Raw genomic sequence first — 19,615 nt, 5'->3', positions numbered from 1 at the left:
TTCTTTGTAATCCCCACTTTAGGCACAGAGTAAACCCACAAATATTCATTCTTTAGATGAATGCAGTGCGTTCACAGACGTATATTAGATGTGTCGAACATTTGCATTGTCTTCTCTCTGTCTGCTTTTGATCTGAAGAATGGAGGTAGGAGTAAATGTATTTGTAAAGAGTGGGGAGGAAGGTTTGTGTATGTATGTTTCTGTAATAAGACAGATGATCAGGATATAAATTCAAAGAATTCCCAAGGGAGGTTGGGACACAACTGCTCTCTCTCTCTCTCTTTTTCTTTTCCTGGCAAATTCACAGGTAAGGTGAAGCCTCCTTTTCCAAGGACTCTGAAATGTGAATGTCAAGATTTAAATTTATATCATTACATTAATTACAAATTTGTTTTAGGTATAGGACTTTTATGATTTTGTATAAGGGCTCTTCCTTCCTTAACCTGTGCTTAATGGCATTCCAGAAATGACACGTGTTCTTGCAGAATTGGCATTCTGTGGTATGAAACAAATGAAGAACCAACTCAGATGTCAATGCTTGGTGACACAGAACTTGTGTTCTTGGGTTTCAGGGTAACCCAAGGTACACACTACAGTGCCTAAGAATAAAAACACTGGTCAATTTTTTCTTCTAGAGAAAGAAGAATTCAAAGGTTGTTTTTTTTTTTTTTTATCATAATACAACTTTATCCAATATGGGTACAGAAGTTATATCTTAATATTTAAAGCATGTGGTTAGAGTTGCTCTCTGCATATACAGGAATTTATGCAAATATGTTGTCTGTCTTTTTTTTTTAATGCTATATTGCCTCTTTTCCCTTTGTCATTCAATTGATTTTATTTTAGGCAATTAATTTTCCTGTACTTACATACTTTCCAACTTCAACACGTGTCACATTCTCCTTTTGTTTGGGGACTCCTCTTGTCTGTACTGTTTTCTCAGTAGAAGGAAGAAAATTCTATTAGTGGTGTCTAGTGTTGCCTTCGTTCTACAAACATGATTTATTTACACAGATTTTGATATATCGTTGTGTGTCCCCTCCACATAACTATTTAAAGAAGTACTTCATAATTCGTTTTTGAGGCTATTTCCAGAAGCGTCCAAGAACAAGATGACCTTGTAATTTCACAAATATAAACAAAGAGTGACTAATAAAGGAACTTGTGTTTAAATATCACAAATTTAAGATTAATAAGTGGCATGAAGTTAGATTCTGACTTCTCAAATAATGATTTGTAAGTTGCAGACTAACAAGAGTTCAGTTCCCTGAAGAGCAAGAAGTACTTGGATGGTTTTTGGTTTTAGATTCAAAGAGGGAATTAGCAGGAACTCCTTGGAGATGTCTTGGAAAGTGCAGTTACTGGCAGCTGGGAGATCTGGGGACTAGTCCCAGCTTAGCTGCTTGTGAACCTGAACAAGTAACTTGGGCTCGGTTTTTTTGTCCTTTTTTTTTTTTTTTTTTTTTTAAAGAGATTTTATTTATTTATTTGAGAGAGAGACCACAAGAAGGGGGAGCGGGAGAGGTTAGAAGTAGGCTTCCCACTGAGCAGGGAGCCTGATGCAAGCTCCATCCCAGAACCCTGGCATCATGACCTTAGCAGAAGGCAAAGGCTTAACAAGACTGAGCCACCCAGGCGCCCCAGTTTTTTGTCTTTAAAAGAAGATCCTTAGAACTCCAACATTCTATTCTTTGAGGATTTTTCCATTGACACTTACGTCCTTTCTTAACAAGTGGAACTTACTTCAGACTTAGCTTGCATACATTTAGCATAAGCACAGAGAATCAGGATTCTGCTCTTGTCCCCAGAGTTTAACCTTATGCCACTGAGCTAACATACATATTTGAAGGTCACTTCATTGAATGGTGCTGGAATAGACGGTAAGATTCCCCAATATGGGGCATGAGAGGGAGTGCAGATAGGGAAAAAAAAATTAGAAAGCAGTGGTCTTCTGAAACATTGTGTTATAACCCATAATATCGGTGTTAGTTGTTTTTTCCATGTCAGCATTTCATTTGGCTTTTGAGTGATGCTCAAGGCAGGTCTGGCTTAGACCAGTACTTGCCAAACTTTTTCATATCATGGTACATGTGGAAATGTTGTTTCATGGAGGAAAATTGGAGGGTGCCCGCAGAAGACAGCTGGCTCGCCTGGAAGCTGAGGCTAAGTCCGGTCCCCATCTGACCACACCATAGGCTAAGGAGATCCCTAGCCTGTGGCCTTTTTGACCATTTAGGAAAGTCAGCATTACTACACAATCAAGGTCTTTGACCAATGCTAACTATTGAAAGGAATTGTATATTTAGTTGTATTTGTTAAATCGTCCTCTAATTTATTTCTCTCTTACGTGCTGTTATGCTTTTGGCTAATTTATATTTGAAGATCTTACTTACCCTTACAAAGTGACCTTTCTAAAAGTTTTTAAAAAGTAGTTAACTGGTGAAGAGATGGGAAATGCTTTTGTCATGATGTTTTGACCTTCTTAGATTACGGGCAGTTTTGGCCGGAGCTCCAGTGGCGCAATTGGTTAGCGCGCGGTACTTATACGACAGATTACGGGCAGTTTTGCTCTGCCTATTTAGAGAAAATACAGAGAATTTCTTTAAATAGTTTGTGTTTTCCATTATAAAAGTAATACAGAAAATGTGTAGGGGGGGAATCTTTCATAGCTCTGTTTCCCAAATACTGTTAATATCGTGTTTTTTCTAGTTTTTTTAATCATGCATTTTTTTCTTAATTGTAAATTTCAAACATTTATAGAAGTAGGGAAAATAATGAACCCCATGTCTCCATCAGCCAGCCTCTACAACCAACCAACACAGGGCCACTCTTGTTCTGTACCCACCCTGACCTCCCAGATGATGTTGAAGCATCTGTAAACACTCAGTGTGTCTGTCTGTAAAAGATAAGAACTGGTTTTTAACAAAACCACAATACCATTATCACACCTTTCTTAGTATCACTAAGCAAGGAGTCAGTGGACAAATTTTGCAGCTGGTCTCTTTAAGTAGTTAATTTGTTTGCATCAGGATTCGAGAAAAGCCCTCACATCATGCATGCTCTTTTAATTAGAAAAATAAAACTGGGCTTTCAGAAGGGACGTGCAGCCTGTACCTTAAGGACGTTCAGAGCGCATTGGCTCAGATCTTGCACTTTGGATTCAGAAAGATGGTTTCAGAATCCTGACTCTGCACCCTGCTATCTCTTTAACCTTGTGCAAGTTACTTAACCTCTCTCACTTGAGCTTCTTTGTCTTGTGAAATGTGGATCGTGTCTGCCTTAGGGCTCCTGTAAGGATTAAGTGAGTTCATGTAGGTTAAAGCGCTTGTGTAGAACTTAGCACGTGGTTAAGGCCCCCAAAATATTAGGTATGTCCTGCATACCAGTATAGCACCAGGTTCATAGATTGTTAAGTAAGCCTTCAGTAGGGTAAGAATCAAGAGATATGGAATTTAGCCTAATTCTGCCACTTAGGTGACTCACTTTAGTGTTTTGGACCTTAAATTTGTCACCCCAAAAAGCAGGTGTGGTGAACATTTAGATGATTTCTGAAATTCCAGTGCTTGCCAGAAGTAAGGCAGCGTGGTATTTTTAGAGCATGAGCTTTGAAAACACTGGGGTTTGCACAAGGCTTTGTCATTTACAAGCATTTATTCTCAGCCTCCGTTTTTCCGTATGTGTCACATAATTAATAATACCTAATAGTATTGTTGCAGTTATCAACCAGATCAATATATGGGATGCCTAGCATGTAGAAGGTACTCAAGTTACTAGCATTTCATGATTATAAATTAAAATAAGATCATTACATTAGAGCATTTTCTATACATTGGAAGGGTGAAGATGGAAAACCATGGTTCTAGAACATGAACAATATAAAACTGAGGGACTATTCAACCATGTGGTTGGATAAAAGCCAGATGATGTCAGGATCTCTAGAGAAATTCAAGAAGGTATTTGCAACAGATAGTTGCTCAAGTTGAATAAATCTATTTTCTGCATTTGAAAATTTGAACAACAGTAAGTTAAAGATTAGATTGTTGTTTTTGTGTGTTTCAGTTGTTAATGATTGGAATATACTGTAAGCGTTTTATTCTAATGATACTGTTGCGTTAACGAAAATCATCTCCACTATCTGTTAATAGGAGAGCTGCACTGTTATAACTGAGTTAGAAAACCAAACCCACGCTGGAGTTTACTGATCCCTAGGTACTAGGCAGCATTTCCCCAACTTGCTTGATGGGGAGAACCGCTGTTACCTTTAAATCTACACATCCCTCCTCTAGAAATTTTGATTCAGGAAAATGTTGAGTTAAAAGCTCAGGAATCTTTTGCCCTCCCTCCTTCCTGCTCAACAAGGCCTCCAACCAAAAAGTTCATTTGTTTATGGTTAGACTGGAAGAAAGGTTAGGTTACTAAAGCATGTAGAAAGAAAAATGGCAGATTTTAAATGTTGCTATTTTTTCCCTTCTTATTTTGTTTTTTTTTAAGTAATCAACATACATGGTTCAAAGAAAGAGTGTTAGAAGAATGGGGTGGGGGGCAGTCCCTCCATTCTCCCCACCTCATAATCTCGTTCTTTAGAGGCAGCCACTCCGTTATTTTGTTCTTTTCTCAGGCATTATCTTCATATTTTTAAATCATTTGATATGTTATGTCTTGCTTTTTTCTCCGCCAGTGATTAGCCTGTTGAGCTCGATGATCTGTCTCAGTTCCTCTCTTGTGTTTAGGTTGACCTTTGACTGTTTTTAACGTGCATACGTGTTTATACGTGCATACTGTTAATTTTTTCCCAGATGCTCCAACATAATTGCCACATTCTTATTAGTAATATTTTCCATGAGCTCAGATGTGTCACTTGATGTTTCCAATGGAGAACTATTCAGGTATCATTCAGGAACTACCTTTGTCCTTCCCTCTCCTCATGGGCTTTCACCCATGACCCATTTCTTGGCTTGCCTGTTTATTTCCTAAGAAGTATTTGAATGCCCATAATACTTGTCTGGTAGTTTGGAAATGTTATAGAATTCTAGGTTGGAAGTAATTTCCCCTCCGAATTTTGAAGGCATGATTGTGCTGTCTGGTGTCTGTAATTGCTCTAGAGACATAGCAATCAAGTCCTTTTTTATGAGACCTTGTTTCGTTGGTTTTTTTCTTTTCTCTCTAACTGGAAGCTTTGAGAATATTCTATCCCTGGTGTTCCGGGCTTTCTTAATGAGGTACCAGAGTATGGGACTTTCCTCATCTATCATTCTGGTTCTCAGCAGACCCTTTCATCCTGGAAAGTAACGTCCTTCCGTTCTGGGACATTATCTTCTTCTATTTCTCTGATTTCCCCCTCCTCCCCTCTTTTCTTTCTCTTTGATCTTTTTTCGTAACATCCATTCTCGTTATATGGCACTGATAGCTTCAGAGAGGACCCATTAAAGTTTTTCAGTTTTTGGTCTCTGCATTGGAGCAGCTTTCCATAGTCAATTGCCAGAATGAGTATCAGCCCCCCCCAAAATGGCAAGCCCCTGCATGTAATGAGAACTTAGTGCTTCACCCCACAGTTTTACAGAGCCCATTAAGCCATGTCCAGCAGGACTGGGGATGGTCCAGCCATCTGCTCTCTCCCTCCTCGGTCTCATTCACCCTCATTCCCTCATTCCCTCACTGCCCTCAGGCACTAGAAATGTTCTGCTGCTTTCTTTCTTCTACTGTAGGAGCACCTGCTACTGCTCTTTTGATGAATCTGTAGGCTATTTGAGTACTGTTAAAAAATTAATCTTACTCAGAGGAAGGAAGAAAAGTTGAAAGAAAAAAAATGAAAAGAGAGATTTATATGTAATGCAGAAAATTCCGTGTAAAAGCAGGGGCAAGCTCTAACAAATACAGTTTTCGGAACTGATGAGTGTGAAACCAGCAGGCTTGCACTTCTTCCAAGAGTTTCTCTTGAAAACCGCTTTGCTCCACGGAAACCAAAATATCAGTGGTCATTAACACCAGGTGGGATTACAGGGTGGTTTTCATTTGCTCTTTGTACTTTACTGTACTTGACATATTTCCGACGGGGCCTACTGGGGACCTTTTCCTTTGCTAGACAAGGAGGAGAGGTGCTTTCTTTTCCTGATAAAGTGTCCATGTCCCTTGGGCTCGAGCTGCTCAGCCCTCTGTCGCTGCTCCCACCAGTGAGCTCCTCCCTCCTTCTTGCACTGACCTCCTTCGCTCTTTAACAAAGTATGTTTTTAGGTCTTCCTAACCTGTTTTCCTCTTACCTGTTTCTTTCCTCAGGTACTTTTACTGGCTACTGTTTAAGACTGATGCTACCTGCTCAGTAAAGCTGTGCTTTTAAAGCTGTTCGTTCAAACTTCACCTGAGCTTTCTAGTTGTGGTGGCCTCTGTAGCAGATCATAGCTCCTTTTTTTTAGCTTTCAGATTCCTGGTTCAGGACCAAATAATGTTTTCATCTCTCAGTTCATTTCCGGGTCAAAGAGAGTTTTTTTCAGTTCATTTTTATTAGGAAAAAGCAAATATCCTGGAAAGAATATCAAGCTAGACTAAGGGTACAAGCTTAAACCACTTTCCTGAGTTGCCTTTCATTCATCATTCTCTTGCTCTTAAGAATGATCGAAATTGACTTACAAGCGCATTCATAAAGTATATGACCGTTCTTTCAAAATCAGTAAATATTTGCATTGGTCTTGAAACAGAAGGAGGGAAATAATCACATAGCCCTGTGACCCAGAGATTATTTCTGCCGGTCAGAGACCTAACAACACATGATAAGGTACAGATTGTTGAACTGTTTTTTGACCTTTAAGTCTGAAGTATGTCTAAAAGTACGTTTGAGTTGTGAAGGGCTGTGTAATCCAGGTGTCTCCTGGGTCTCAAACGCAGGAGAGGTCTGAGCTGGGAGATTGAGATAAGGAAGTCCTTAGCATTTAGTTGGTATTTTTAAGCCATTGGAGTAGCTGGTGGGGGTGGGGAGGGTATGTGAAGTGACCCGATGGAGAGCCTAAAGCAGTTTGCTGAGGACCCTGAATATTTGGGGATGGGATAGAGGAAAAAGAGCTTACCCCAGCGGGACAGGAGGAGACTCAGGAAAATCTGATACCCAGAAGAGAACGGAGTTAAATGTCAGATGCTTCCAAGACCTAAAGGAAGATGAATACTGATTATTTCACTGAATTTTCCCGTGGTGGTATCTATCTCCCATAAAGCTTTTTTTGATCTCCCTTGAGCACAATTGTTGATCTTTCCTGTACCTCATGCAAGTATATTAAACTTAGCACAAATGTGTTATAAATATTTGTTTACAGTTCTATCTCCCCTAAAAGGCAGGGCTTTTTAAAGGCATGGCCCTTGGGGCGCCTGGGTGGCTCAGTGGGTTAAAGCCTCTGCCTTCGGCCCAGGTCATGATCTCAGGGTCCTGGGATCGAGCCCCACATCCGGCTCTCTGCTCAGCAGGGGAGCCTGCTTCCTCCTCTCTCTCTGCCTGCCTCTCTGCCTACTTGTGATCTCTGTCAAATAAATTAAATAAATCTTTAAAAAAAAAGGGGGGGGGACGCCTGGGTGGCTCAGTGGGTTAAAGCCTCTGCCTTCAGCTCAGGTCATGATCCCAGGGTCCTGGGATTAAGCCCCGCATCGGGCTCTCTGCTCAGTGGGGAGCCTGCTTCCTCCTGTCTCTCTGCCTGCTTCTCTGGCTGCTTGTGATCTCTGTCTGTCAAATAAATAAATAAAATCTTTGAAAAAAAAAAAAAAGGCATGGCCCTTCAGGGTATGATCTTAATCATCTTTGGTGAGACCATATTCCATTGTGTCTTCACAATGTGGCCTTCAGTCTCCCAGTGTGTTAATAGCTAATGCCTTAATAGCTGTGTGACCCATAGCAAATTATTTAGCATCTGTGTGCCTCAGTTCCATTATCTGTGATATCTGTGGTATGTGATAATAATAGTGTCCACTTCATAGAAGAGTGAACATTTGTAAAGCGTAGACAACAATGCCTGGCTCATTGTAAATACTATACAGTGTTTAGTGGCGGTGAGGTGGGTGTGGTAATAGTAATATTGTTAGCATAGTGCCTGGCCTTTAATGGGTAGTTGAATGTGAAAATTCAACAGTTTGGGACTAATACAATCCCTGTCATTCTAACATATGCAGAATGGAGTCATGATCAGGCCATAGGAAAACTGTACAATAGAAGTGGACAGGGTATGTGCTGTGGTGAGTGCTGTGAGGTGTATAAGCCTGACGATTCACAGACCTGTACCCCTGGGGCAAATAATACATTATATGTTAATAAAAATAATTTTTAAAAAGTGGACAAAAGATTTTTTTTAAAGATTTTACTTACTTATTTGAGAGAGAGAACATAAGCAGGGGGGGAGTAGGAGAGGGAGAAGCAGTCTCCCCGCTGAGCAGGGTGCCCAATGAGATGTGGGGCTTATCCTAGGATCCGTGGATCATGACTCAAGGGGAAAGCAGACTCCTTTTTTTTTTTTTTTTTTTTAATTTTTTTTTTTTTTTTTTAACAGAGGGAGAGATCAAAAGGAGGCAAAGAGGCAGGGGGGGGGGGTGGGGGGGAAGCAGGCTCCCCGCCGAGCAGAGAGCCCGATGAAGGGCTCGATCCAGGACCCTGAGATCATGACCTGAGCCGAAGGCAGAGGCCCACCCACTGAGCCACCCAGGCACCCCGGAAAGCAGATTCTTAACAGACTGACCACCCAGGTACCCCAAAAGTGGGCAGAATTAAGTGCACATAGCTTTGTTTTATAAAGCAAATCTATAGGCTTTTCACAAAAGTATTATGTAATCTTAGTTTCTTTTTCATGTAGTTGGGAAGGAGAAAACCAAAAGATGAGGATTTCCAAAGCAGGTGAGAATTTCTGTGTGTAGCACTGAACATTAGTCTTAAAACAGGTGGGGGGTGGAGATTAGTCTCAGAAGGTTTTGTTTGGCATGAAAGATGCAACACTTCAGCTTGACCCATTCACTCTGTTTCTACAGCTTATAAAATTAAAAGTATCTGTTGATCTCTTAGACCTCAAATTAACTCATAGTGGGCATATACTCTTTCAGTCAGCAAGTATTTGAGCATTTAACTGCGCTGTCTAGACACTTACTGTATAACAGAACGTGTTAGGGGCTGGGGATAGGATGATAACTAAGACAAACTGGACTTGTCCTAAAAGAGGACAATTATTCTTATGGGAGAGGCCTGTCATCGCAAGTGTGAAGAGATGCAGATAAGGAGCTGAAGTGTAAATGGGCTTGAAGGGGGTGGATAAGCAGACTCCATGAGGTAACAGGTAAGCTGAGGCTTCAAGGATGGGAGGAAGGCAGGAATATTGGGAATATATACCACCCTAAGCCATGCTCTGTGCGTGAGCCGGGAAAGCGTGTGTGTCCTATGTGGCTCTAGAGTCTGGTGTATGAGGGAGAGGGGTGGGTGGGGTGTTAGAAAGAGGACTGCTGGTGTCAGATCAAGCTGGGTCTCGTAGCCATCATGTGAGGAGTTTCATTTTATTAACCACAGTGAGAAGCCATTGAATGTTTTTAAACTGTGACTTAATCCTATTTGTGTTTTGAAATCCCTTTTGCCTCTGTATAAGCTTTTCTTCTTCTCTAGTCGTGCACAAAGAAAGCACTTTAGATAGATTTAATACATAAAATACAGAAACTGATTTCTTAGTCTTGAAGTACGGATGTCCTGGAGTCATTTGCCAGAAAGAGTTCTTGCCTTAAGCATCAGTTTACATCTTAGATGTCAGAAACTTGAGTTACAAAAATAAAATGATTTATATATAAAAATGTTCAGTTAGTGTCAGAGGACAGTCTTGAAACCTTAAGTCTGAAATCTTTCTTTTGTCAGCTAGAATCAGATTACTGTCACTGACTGTTATGATCATTACCATATCTGGAAAGTGATAGTCTGGATGTGGATGTGCTGTGCACGCAATGTTCACAGGAATGTGGCTTTTCCCATATGTTCCATTTTAAAAAGAAATGGTCTTTCATGGTTTTTGCTACATTAAAAACATTAATGGGGTATTTCTTTTAGTAGGAAATGTGTTGTCTATAATACAGGAAATTCTTTCTTGTAATTCAAATCATGAGCAACATTTTGCATTTGAGTTAGTTTAGTCAGTAAAATTTGAAAGTCTACCGTGTGCCAGATACTGTTCTAGGATCTTTTTTTTTTTAAGATTTTATTTATTTATTTGACAGAGATCACAAGTAGGCAGAGAGGCAGGCAGAGAGAGAGAGGGAGAAGCAGACTCCCCGCCGAGCAGAGAACCTGATGTGGGACTCGATCCCAGGACCCTGAGATCATGACCCGAGCCGAAGGCAGAGGCTTAACCCACTGAGCCACCCAGGCGCCCAAATATATGGAGTCTGTCTTTTTCTTTAGGATTTTATTTATTTGACAGAGTGTGCACACAAGCAGGGGAAGTGGCAGGCAGAGGGATAGAGAGAAGCAGGGCTCAATCCCAGGACCCTGGGATCATGACCTGAGTCAAAAGCAGACACTCAACAGACTGAGCCCTCTGTTCTATGATCTTGGGATATATTGTGAAATAAACAAAGATTCCTACCTTTGAAAAGCTTACTTCCCAGTGGGAGGAGGCAGGTGACAAATAATGAACATAATTAGTATATTTATTATGCTTGTCATAAATGTAATTAGCATGTTAGTGGTATGGGCTTTAAAATAAAAAGTAAAATGGTTAGGAGAGCCTGGGGAGCTCAGTTGGTTGAGCATCTGACTCCTGTTTGTGGCTCGGGTCATGATTGCAGGCTCATGGGATTGAGCCCTGCGTTGGGCTCTGCGCTCAGTGCCAAGTCTGCTTGGGATTCTCTCCCTCCCCTTCTGCCCTTACCCCTGCTCATGCACATGCTCTCTCTAAATAAATAAAATCTTTAAAAAGTAGAGCAGCTAATGCATTAAGTGGAGAGGTGGCAAATTTAAGTAGGGTGGCCAGGCTAGCATCATTGAGAAGGTATGATTTGAGCAAAAACTTGAAACTTGGGAAAAGCATACCAGGCAGAAGGAACGACCAATACAAACAAAAGCCCCTAGACCAGAGTGTACCGGGCCTATATGAGTACCAGGAAGGAGGCTAGTGTGTCCAGAGAGAGGGATGGAGTTCCTCGGCTTTCTAGGAAGGAGTTTCTCATCAGTCAATTTCAAAGAAGTTCATAAGCCAAAAATACATGATACCATGATAGGACTAAGAATTTCCATCCTGTGAATGTTCTGTAGATGGTAATCGATGAACACCTACACTCATGTCTTGAATTAGATAATTCCAAAGTAACACAAAATCTAAGTTCATTTCATAGATCGGCTGAACATACAAAAATCTCCTATTCTGTGAATAAGAAATGATGTTGGATCACATGCTCTTAAGACCTAGCATTTAGTAAAAGCTGAAACTTTACCATTCCAGTTTACAGGTCTCCAGGTTGAAGCCAAAAGCCTTTGTTCTGTAGCAAAGGATGGTAGAGGTGCCAAAGGTTCTTGTCTCTAAAAGGAGCAGGGATAGTCTTGAGAATTGGGCTTAGGAAATCCTTAGGGAAACTGCCCTATAAGAGCAGGTTTGGTTTACTTCCCTTTTATTTCTTCCAAACTCAGTAGCTCTAAATCCTTTTAACATTTTTAATTAGGTGGTCTCATTTTCTAATTTTCTGTTTTTTGATTCTGTGAAGTTTTCCTTGTGTTTAAGAGTTTCCAGTGTAAATCATCACGCTACATTCGTAAGGTCCTAATCAATGACAATCTAGTGGAGTATTGCCTAAGTCCCCTGCATGCCGGGTGGTTTACATCAGTACATGGATTCAGTGCCCTGTGTTTCAGACCCACTGTGTGCTTTGTAAAGATCCAATTTACCCAGCACGATCACTGGAGTTGTTCCAGCCATGCCTGCCGTAATCTTTTCCCATGCCTCTGAATTTTACTTTTCATAGAGTATCTTTTTTAAATTTCTTAATTCTTTTTCATCGATTCCTTTCCCAATTTGTCATTTTGTTGTTGTTGTTTTGGGGTGGGTTTTTTTTTTGGTTTTTTTTTTTTTGAGTCCTATCTATGCATTGCTGTACATTCTTTCTACCCTAGTTTCCCACGAAGTTGAAGTTGAAGTAAGACCACTAAAGAAAATGCTCAGACACATGGGTCTTTGACCTGCTGAAGCAAAACATTCTACAGTTGACCTTGAAACACAGGCTTGAATTGCATGGGTCCATTTATATGTAGATTTTTTTTTAAATCATGATAAGTGTACTCTTTAATCCTTATTCCCAATTTTACTCTTCCCTCCTCCCCTCCTCTCATCTGGGTACCACCAGTTGTTTCTCTATAGTTAAGAGACTGTTGGGGTGCCTGGTTGATTCAGTTGGTTAAGCATTGGACTCTTGATCTCAGCTCAGGTCTTGATCTCAGGGTTGTGTGTTCAAGCCCAGAGTTGGACTCCACGCTGGGTATGGAGCCTCCTTTTAAAAAAAAAAAAAAAGTCTGCTTCTTGGTTTGTCTCTTTTTTTTCCCCTTTGCTTCTTTGTTTTTGTTTTGTTTTTTTAAGATTTTATTTATTTATTTATTTGACAGAGATCACAAGTAGGCAGAGAGGCAGGCAGAGAGAGAGAGAGAGAGAGAGAGGAGGAAGCAGGCTCCCTGCTAAGCAGAGAGCCCAATGCAGGGCTCGATCCCAGGACCCTGAGATCATGACCTGAGCCAAAGGCAGAGGCTTTAAACCACTGAGCCACCCAGGCGCCCCTGTTTTGTTTTTAAATTTCACATGAGTGAGATCTTACGGTATTTGCCTTTCTTTTACTGCCTTATCTTGAGTAGCATTATATTCTCTAGCTCTGTCCATGTTGTTGCAAATGGCAAGATTTGATTCTTTATGACTGAGTAATATTTCATTTTATGTATATACCATTTCTTCTTCATCAGTTCAATTATTGATAGACATTTGGGCTGCTTTCATAGTTTGGCTGGTGTAAGTAATGCTGCAGTAAACATAGTGGTGCATGTATCCCTTTGAATTAGTGTTTTTGTATTCTTTGGATCAATATCCAGTACTGCAATTACTGGATTGTAGGGTAGTTCTATTTTTAATTTTTTGAGGAACCTCCATACTGTTTTCCACAGTGGCTGCAGCAGGTTGCATTCCCACCAACAGTGCAAGAGGGTTCCTTCTTCTCCACATCCTCGCCAACACTTGTGATTTGTGTTTTTTTGTTTAGCCATTCTGACAGGTGTGAAGTGATTATCTCATTGTAGTTTTTTTTTTTTTTTAAGATTTTATTTATTTACTTGACAGAGATCACAAGTAGGCAGAGAAGCAGGCAGAGAGAGTTGGGGGGGAAGCGGGCTCCCTGGTGAGCAGAAAGCCTGATGTGGGGCTCGATTCCAGGACCCTGAGATTATGACCTGAGCTGAAGGCAGAGGCTCAACCCACTGAGCCACCCAGGCGCCCCCTCATTGTAGTTTTGATTTACATTTTCTTGATGCTGAGTGACGCTGAACATCATCAGTGTGTCTTTGGCTATCTGTATGTCTTTGGAGAAATGTCTGTTCATGTCTTCTGCCCATTTTTAATTGGATTGTTTTTTGGGTGTTGAGGTGTAGCAGTTCTTTATATATTGTGGATTCTAATCCTTTTCAGACTTGTCATTTGCAAGTATCTTCTCCCATTCAGTAGGTTGCATTTTAGGTTTGTTGGTTGTTTCCTTTCTTGTGAAGAAACTTTTTATGCTCATGTAGTCCCAATATTTATTTTTGCTTTTGTTTCCCTTGCCTCAAGAGACATATCTAGAAAAATGTTACAGCCAGTGTCCAAGATATTACTGCCTGTGTTCTCTTCTAGGATTTTTATAGTTTCAGATCTCACATAGATGTCTTTAATCGATTTTGAGTTTATTTTTGTGTGTAGTGAAAGAAAGTGGTCCACTTTCGATATTTCGCATGTGGATGTCCAGTTTTTCCAACACTGTTTTATTGAACAGACATTTTCCCATTGTATATTCATTCCTCCTTTGTCAAAGATTAATTGACCTTATAATTGTGGGTTTATTTGGGGGTTTTCTGTTCTATTCCATTGATCTATGTGTCTGTGTTTGTGCCAGTACCATACTGTTTTAATTATTACTGCTTTGTAACATAATGTGAAATCTGGGGTTGTGGTATCTCCTATTTTGTTTTTTCTTTTTCAAGATTGCTTTGGCTAATTTGAGTCTTTGTGGTTCCATACAAATTTCAGGATTGGTTATCCTAGTTCTATGAAAATTGCCATTGGTATTTTGGTAGGGATTGCAGTAAATCTTTAGATTACTGTGGGTAGTGTAGACATTTTAACAGTATTTATTCATCCAACTTGAGCATGGAATGTCTTTCCATTTTTTTGCATCATCTTGAAATCCTTTCATCAGCGGTAAATAGTTTTCAGAGTACAGGTCTTTCATCTCTTCGGTTAAGTTTATTCCTAGGTATTTTAATTTTTGGTGCAGTTTGTAAATGGAATTGTTTTCTTATATGCAGATTTGTTTTTTGTTTTTGTTTTAATTTTATTTATGTATTTGACAGACAGAGATCACAAGTAGGCAGAGAGGCAGGCAGAGACAGAGAGAGGGGGAAGCAGGCTCCTCACTGAACGGAGAGCTGGATCCCAGGAGCCTGGGATCATGACCTGAACCGAAGGCAGAGGCTTTAACCCACTGAGCCACCTGGGCGCCCCTGCAGATTTGTTTTTGATAAATACAGTATACCACTATAAATGTATTTTCTCTTCCTTGTGATTTTCTTAACATTTTATTTTCTCTTGCTTGCTTTGTTATAAGAATATAGTATATAATACATATAACATAGAAAATATGTGTTAAGTAACTGTTTATGTTACTAGTAAGGCTTATGTCAACAGTGGTTTGGGGAGTCAAAAGTTATATGTGAATTTTCAACTTCATGAAGGGGGTTGTGCCCCTAACTCCCACATTGTTCAAGGATGAGCTATACTTTCTTCTCGCTGAAAAAAAGGGAAATGGTATGTGTTCATAGAACTGCCAATTAGAAGCGGTTTTTAAAAAATTTGCAGGGCTTTTTCTCTTCTTCCTCCAAATAGGATTGCATATGAATCACCCCAAAATTTAGTAGTCTACCCTCTTCTTTTTTTTTTTTTACGGGAAAAGACTGCCTCAGTTTTTAAGCCTCTAAAAAAGCCACATATTTTTAAGTTCCATTGCCACTCTTTTTTTTTTTTTTTTTTTTTTAAGATTTATTTATCTGTTAGAGTGTGTGTGCTGTTGGGAAGTGGAGAGGGAGAGGGAGGGAGAGAGAATCCCAAGCAGCCTCTGTGTGGAGTGCAGAGCCCGACGTGGAGCTCGATCCTGGGACCAGAAGATCACTACCTGAGCCAAAGTCAGACACTTAACCGACTGAGCCACCTAGGCACCCCTCCATTGCCCTTCTAAGTGGGAAATTTAAGAACCTGACATTTAGTAGACATTACAGCTGTTATATGACAAGATCAGAAGATATTTAATATGGGTACACCTGGGTGGCTCAGTTGGTTAAGCATCTGCCTTTAGCTCAGGTCATGATCTCAGGGTCCTGGGATCGAGCCCTACATCAGGCTCCCTGCTCAGTGGAAAGTCTGCTTTTCCCTTTCCCTCTGCCCCCAACCCCCCCGGCTTGTGCGCATGCTCTCTCACTCTCTCAAATAAATAAATAAAATCTTTATTAAAAAAAGAAATTGAATACACTCAAAGCAAGTTTATGGTATTCTGATAACTGAGTTTTAAACATAATTAAGAACCTAAGATGGGTATCTATTCAATTATTTTTTATCTGTTTATGCATTTGAACATGAACTTGAAAGTAATGAATAAATTGGACTTGAGTGATTTCTCTTTGCTTATCTTAATGAAGAACATGTTATTTTCCTTTTAGTTAACTCTAAGAATAATTATAGAACAAATCTACTTTGTATCTTATATTCTGTCTTGGTTTTGCTGTTTAATGGGGTTGGATTCCATGGCCAGTGTTGTTGTAGGGACCTCTGAGGTGTTTCACCTCAGATTGACCATGAATACAGTTAATCACTGTTAACATTCAGGTAGACTTAGGGTTTTTAATAATAACATTTGCCAAGCTTTATGTTGTCAAAATATAACTTTTTTCTAAATTGTCAAATTCAGTACTGTTTGAAGTCAGAAATCCTCAAGAAAGTAAAAAGGGGGGAAGTGAGGTGGGATATCCTTTTTTTTTTTTTTTAATTCTTAATAAACATTTTTATTTTTGTTGCTACAGAAAAGTCTTCCCTTCTTTAAGGCTGTTCAGATTTTAACTCAGAGAGAGATCCTCTATAATGATGAGATCTTCTGGGATGCCCAAACATGGATGAACCTGCATTTGTATGCAGCAGTATAGTGGTCTTTTGGTATCTTTTGGTCTGAAAAGGAAGCCCTTGACAGTGTTTGCCATACATAACCCACACTGTTCAGAGGAGGGATTTAGTTTTCAGAGATTCCCTAGAACATAAAATCTTGCCCTTGAAGATTTATTTAATTTCATTTTCAGTGAGTACCCTTTGCCATTTGCGATGAAATTGTGTGATTGTACTACTTGATACATAGAAAATATTTTATTAAAAAGTCTCCTTCCTTAGCAACATGTGTCATTGTTTTCAGGGTATACCTTCTCAGAAGCTTCACAGGAGAGAGAGCAGTGACAAGGAAGTTATCATTCTTTGCACGGTAAAATCATCAACTTCAGTCGCCAGCTTCTAATTCAAATGAAATTTTAATTTGGATGTGTTACTGTTCCTTCTTGAAACAGTTTTGTTCCCAGTACGTGATATGTTACTTTGGTTTTATAATTGAAAATACCATGAAAACATGAAATATATACATGAAATATATACATGGAAACATCTGAGCTCATTTTCCTGGAATATCAACATGGTTGATCTTAGGACTTGAATTAAAATTTTTTCTAGCAGTGCGTGGGTGGCTCAGTTGGTTGAGCATCTCTCTGCCTTCCACTCAGGTCATGATCCCGGAGCCTTGGGATTGAGTCCTGCATCAGGGTCCTTGCTCAGCGGGGAGTCTGCCTCTCCCTCTGCCTATCTCTCTCTCTCTCTCTCTCTGACAAATAAATAAAATCTTTAAAAAAGACTTTCTAGAATTTGGGGCAAATCTCTTAAAAATTTCTTTAAAGTCTTTCAGAAACCTACTTCTAATGAGGTCGTTCATATACTGCTCCTATATGGGTCAGTGTTTTGCTGGTAAAATATCAAGAGTAGGTAGTATCAGTCTGACATTTTATCAGTGACTACGTTACAGCAGATTTTCAGGAAATAAGTGTGATGCAGATCTTATCAGAACACAGAGGATGTCAGGCACATACAATTTAGATACGGAAGTAAGAGCAAACTGAGTTAAGCAGAGGTAGAGGAAATGCTTCGAGAGGGGCTACACAGGAATCCCGCCCTAGCGCGTGTAGATATAATTCCTCTATATCAGTTCTGTCTGTGTGTGTGTGTGTTAGAAGGAAGAAAATGGAAAATTTGTTTTATGCACTGATAAGAAAGGGTGCAGCCTACATTATAGAACTGAATTCACCAATGACCTGAGTAAAACATTTGATTTGTTAATTATCAATAAGCTGGTTGAGTACACACTTTTGTAGGACTTTACACTGGATATCTCTTCCTCTCTCCCTCCCCCATAGTTGTTGAAAACCAGATGTGTTGGAATTAGTCCAAAAGCCACAACTAGAGGGATTTGGTTTCTTCCAAGTTGGAGGATGACTATCTTTTTCCCTTAAAAAATGAAGTTAACCCTTTTAGGTGTTTATGCTAGAGAAATAAGCCAGTCTTCATTCTAGTCACGGTCTTATTTTTTTTAAAAAACATGTTAAGTACATTATACCATTTTGGATTTTGTTTTATCTTTTTAAAGATTTTATTTCTTTATTTGAGAGAAAGAGCAGAGACAGAGCACAAGCAGGCGGAGGGGCAGAGGGAGAGAGGAGGAGACTCCCTGCTGAGCAGGGAGCCCTGATGCTGGCCTTGTTCCCAGGCAGGACCCTAGGATCATGACCTAAGACAAAGGCAGACCTTAACTGACTAAGCCACCCAGCTACCACCCTTTTATTTAATTATTTATTTTTAAAATAGAATGGGGAAAAGCATGCTGTAAATACAACCGATCTTTTAAGGTAAGAAAGGTTATCACTTCCCCAAGCTAGTCATTTGTAAATCTTTTATTTCTAGGCAAAAATGTCATCATTAGAACTTTTCTCTTCCTTTTGGTTTATTCCATCCACCCATAAACCAAGATGTATTCTGAGTTCCTTCTGGCCTCCCAGTTGTTTGTGCTGAATACCTCACACTGGAGGCACAGGAAAAGACCTTACTCTGATTCTTGAACTAGAAAAGGAGCCAAATTTTGCTATCATTGCACCACCCAGATGCTAGGAAAGCAAGAGCTACTGTGATTTGCTAATGTTTTCAAATCCACAAGTCTGCTGGTTTATATGAATTTAATTTCAGTCTCCTAACCACCTCTTTCTTCTTGTCCCTTTTCCGTGTTTCAATGGTTTTTTCCCAAAACACTTGCCTTGGTTTTTCCCTTTCATTCACCAGATGGAAGCATTCTATTTCCTGACAAGCTGACAGGTTTCAAAGTGTAAGTGTCCTTTCTTATATGCAGACTTGGGCCTTACAAAATTTAATGAGGTTGCTGTTACTTTTCTCAGCATTTACCAAATATCTGACTTATTTTGCTGAGCTCTCTTGCTTGGTCTTGAAGGATTTTTTGGTGGCTTTAGCAGTAAGTGTAGTAGCAAAGACACTGCCACAGGTAATTGCCTTTGTCTTGTGGCAGAAAAACTTTTCCCACCTCTGCTGTACATAGCAAGTCCCACTGAAATGAAAAGCTCAAATAGTGATCACATAAAGAAGTTAATGTGTGAACTAGTTGATACATGTTAGGAATTCTTTATAAGATTTTCATAATCCATGTGGAAGCTTTTTGTAAGTAACTGCATGTTTTTTAGGGTAAACACTAAAATGGATTTCTTTCTTTTCTGAAACAGTACTCTGGAAGAAATAAGATATGGTTTATGCTTTGATGCCACTGGGTGTATATGTGAGATTGTAGTGTATGAGGCATCCTTTAGCCTGAAGGAAAGATGTTATCGTGTTACAAAGCAGGATGTGTATATGATGAAATATAATGTGACAATAGTGAATTTCGTCTCATTCAGTTCCTAAATAAGAGGACTCAAAACATTGCAGTAACAACTTGTTAGGAGCTGTTGGCCATATTTAATTCTCTTAAATTATGTAGAATGAGCAGACCTTCAGAATAGTTGACTCTGTAAAGGAAAAAAAAAAATAAGAAAGCTTAGTATTCAGGTGTAAACATCAAGAATTTATCATCTGTTAGAATCCAGCAAAAGTGGCCTAGCATATTTTCCAGGAGAGAATGATAGGACCGGTCTAGGTAGATTAGTGGTAGTAGGGGATATGTAACAAACACAGCACTTGTCACCAGAAAAAGCTGTTTCGTTTAGCTTCTCATTTTAACTGGGTGCCATGATTCCATCAACAGCGCGCCTGGTCACGTAGCAGCT

The 19,615-nt window shown here is 39.7% G+C and overlaps 1 protein-coding gene across 6 annotated transcripts in view; it reads left to right on the top strand.

Moving 5' to 3' along the window:
* The window catches only part of LOC111153706 (family with sequence similarity 118 member B), a 50,899-nt gene that overhangs the window by 1,319 nt on the left and 29,965 nt on the right, over positions 1-19,615 (top strand). For 4 of the 6 annotated variants that reach the window (XM_022512863.1, XM_022512867.1, XM_022512862.1 and 1 more), the window contains exon 2: positions 16,666-16,731. The exons of the other annotated variants lie outside the window; for them this stretch is intronic. The gene's annotated coding sequence lies outside the window, so the exon portion shown is untranslated. The remainder of the gene's footprint in view (positions 1-16,665; positions 16,732-19,615) is intronic. 6 annotated transcript variants of the gene reach the window in all.

Source organism: Enhydra lutris, unplaced genomic scaffold (assembly GCF_002288905.1).
Source record: "Enhydra lutris kenyoni isolate GAN:26980312 unplaced genomic scaffold, ASM228890v2 scaffoldscaffold34, whole genome shotgun sequence".
In the NCBI taxonomy this organism is placed as follows: domain Eukaryota; kingdom Metazoa; phylum Chordata; class Mammalia; order Carnivora; family Mustelidae; genus Enhydra; species Enhydra lutris.
The sequence above is the reverse complement of the archived record's forward strand: the minus strand, read 5'-3'. Positions and strand labels throughout refer to the sequence as shown.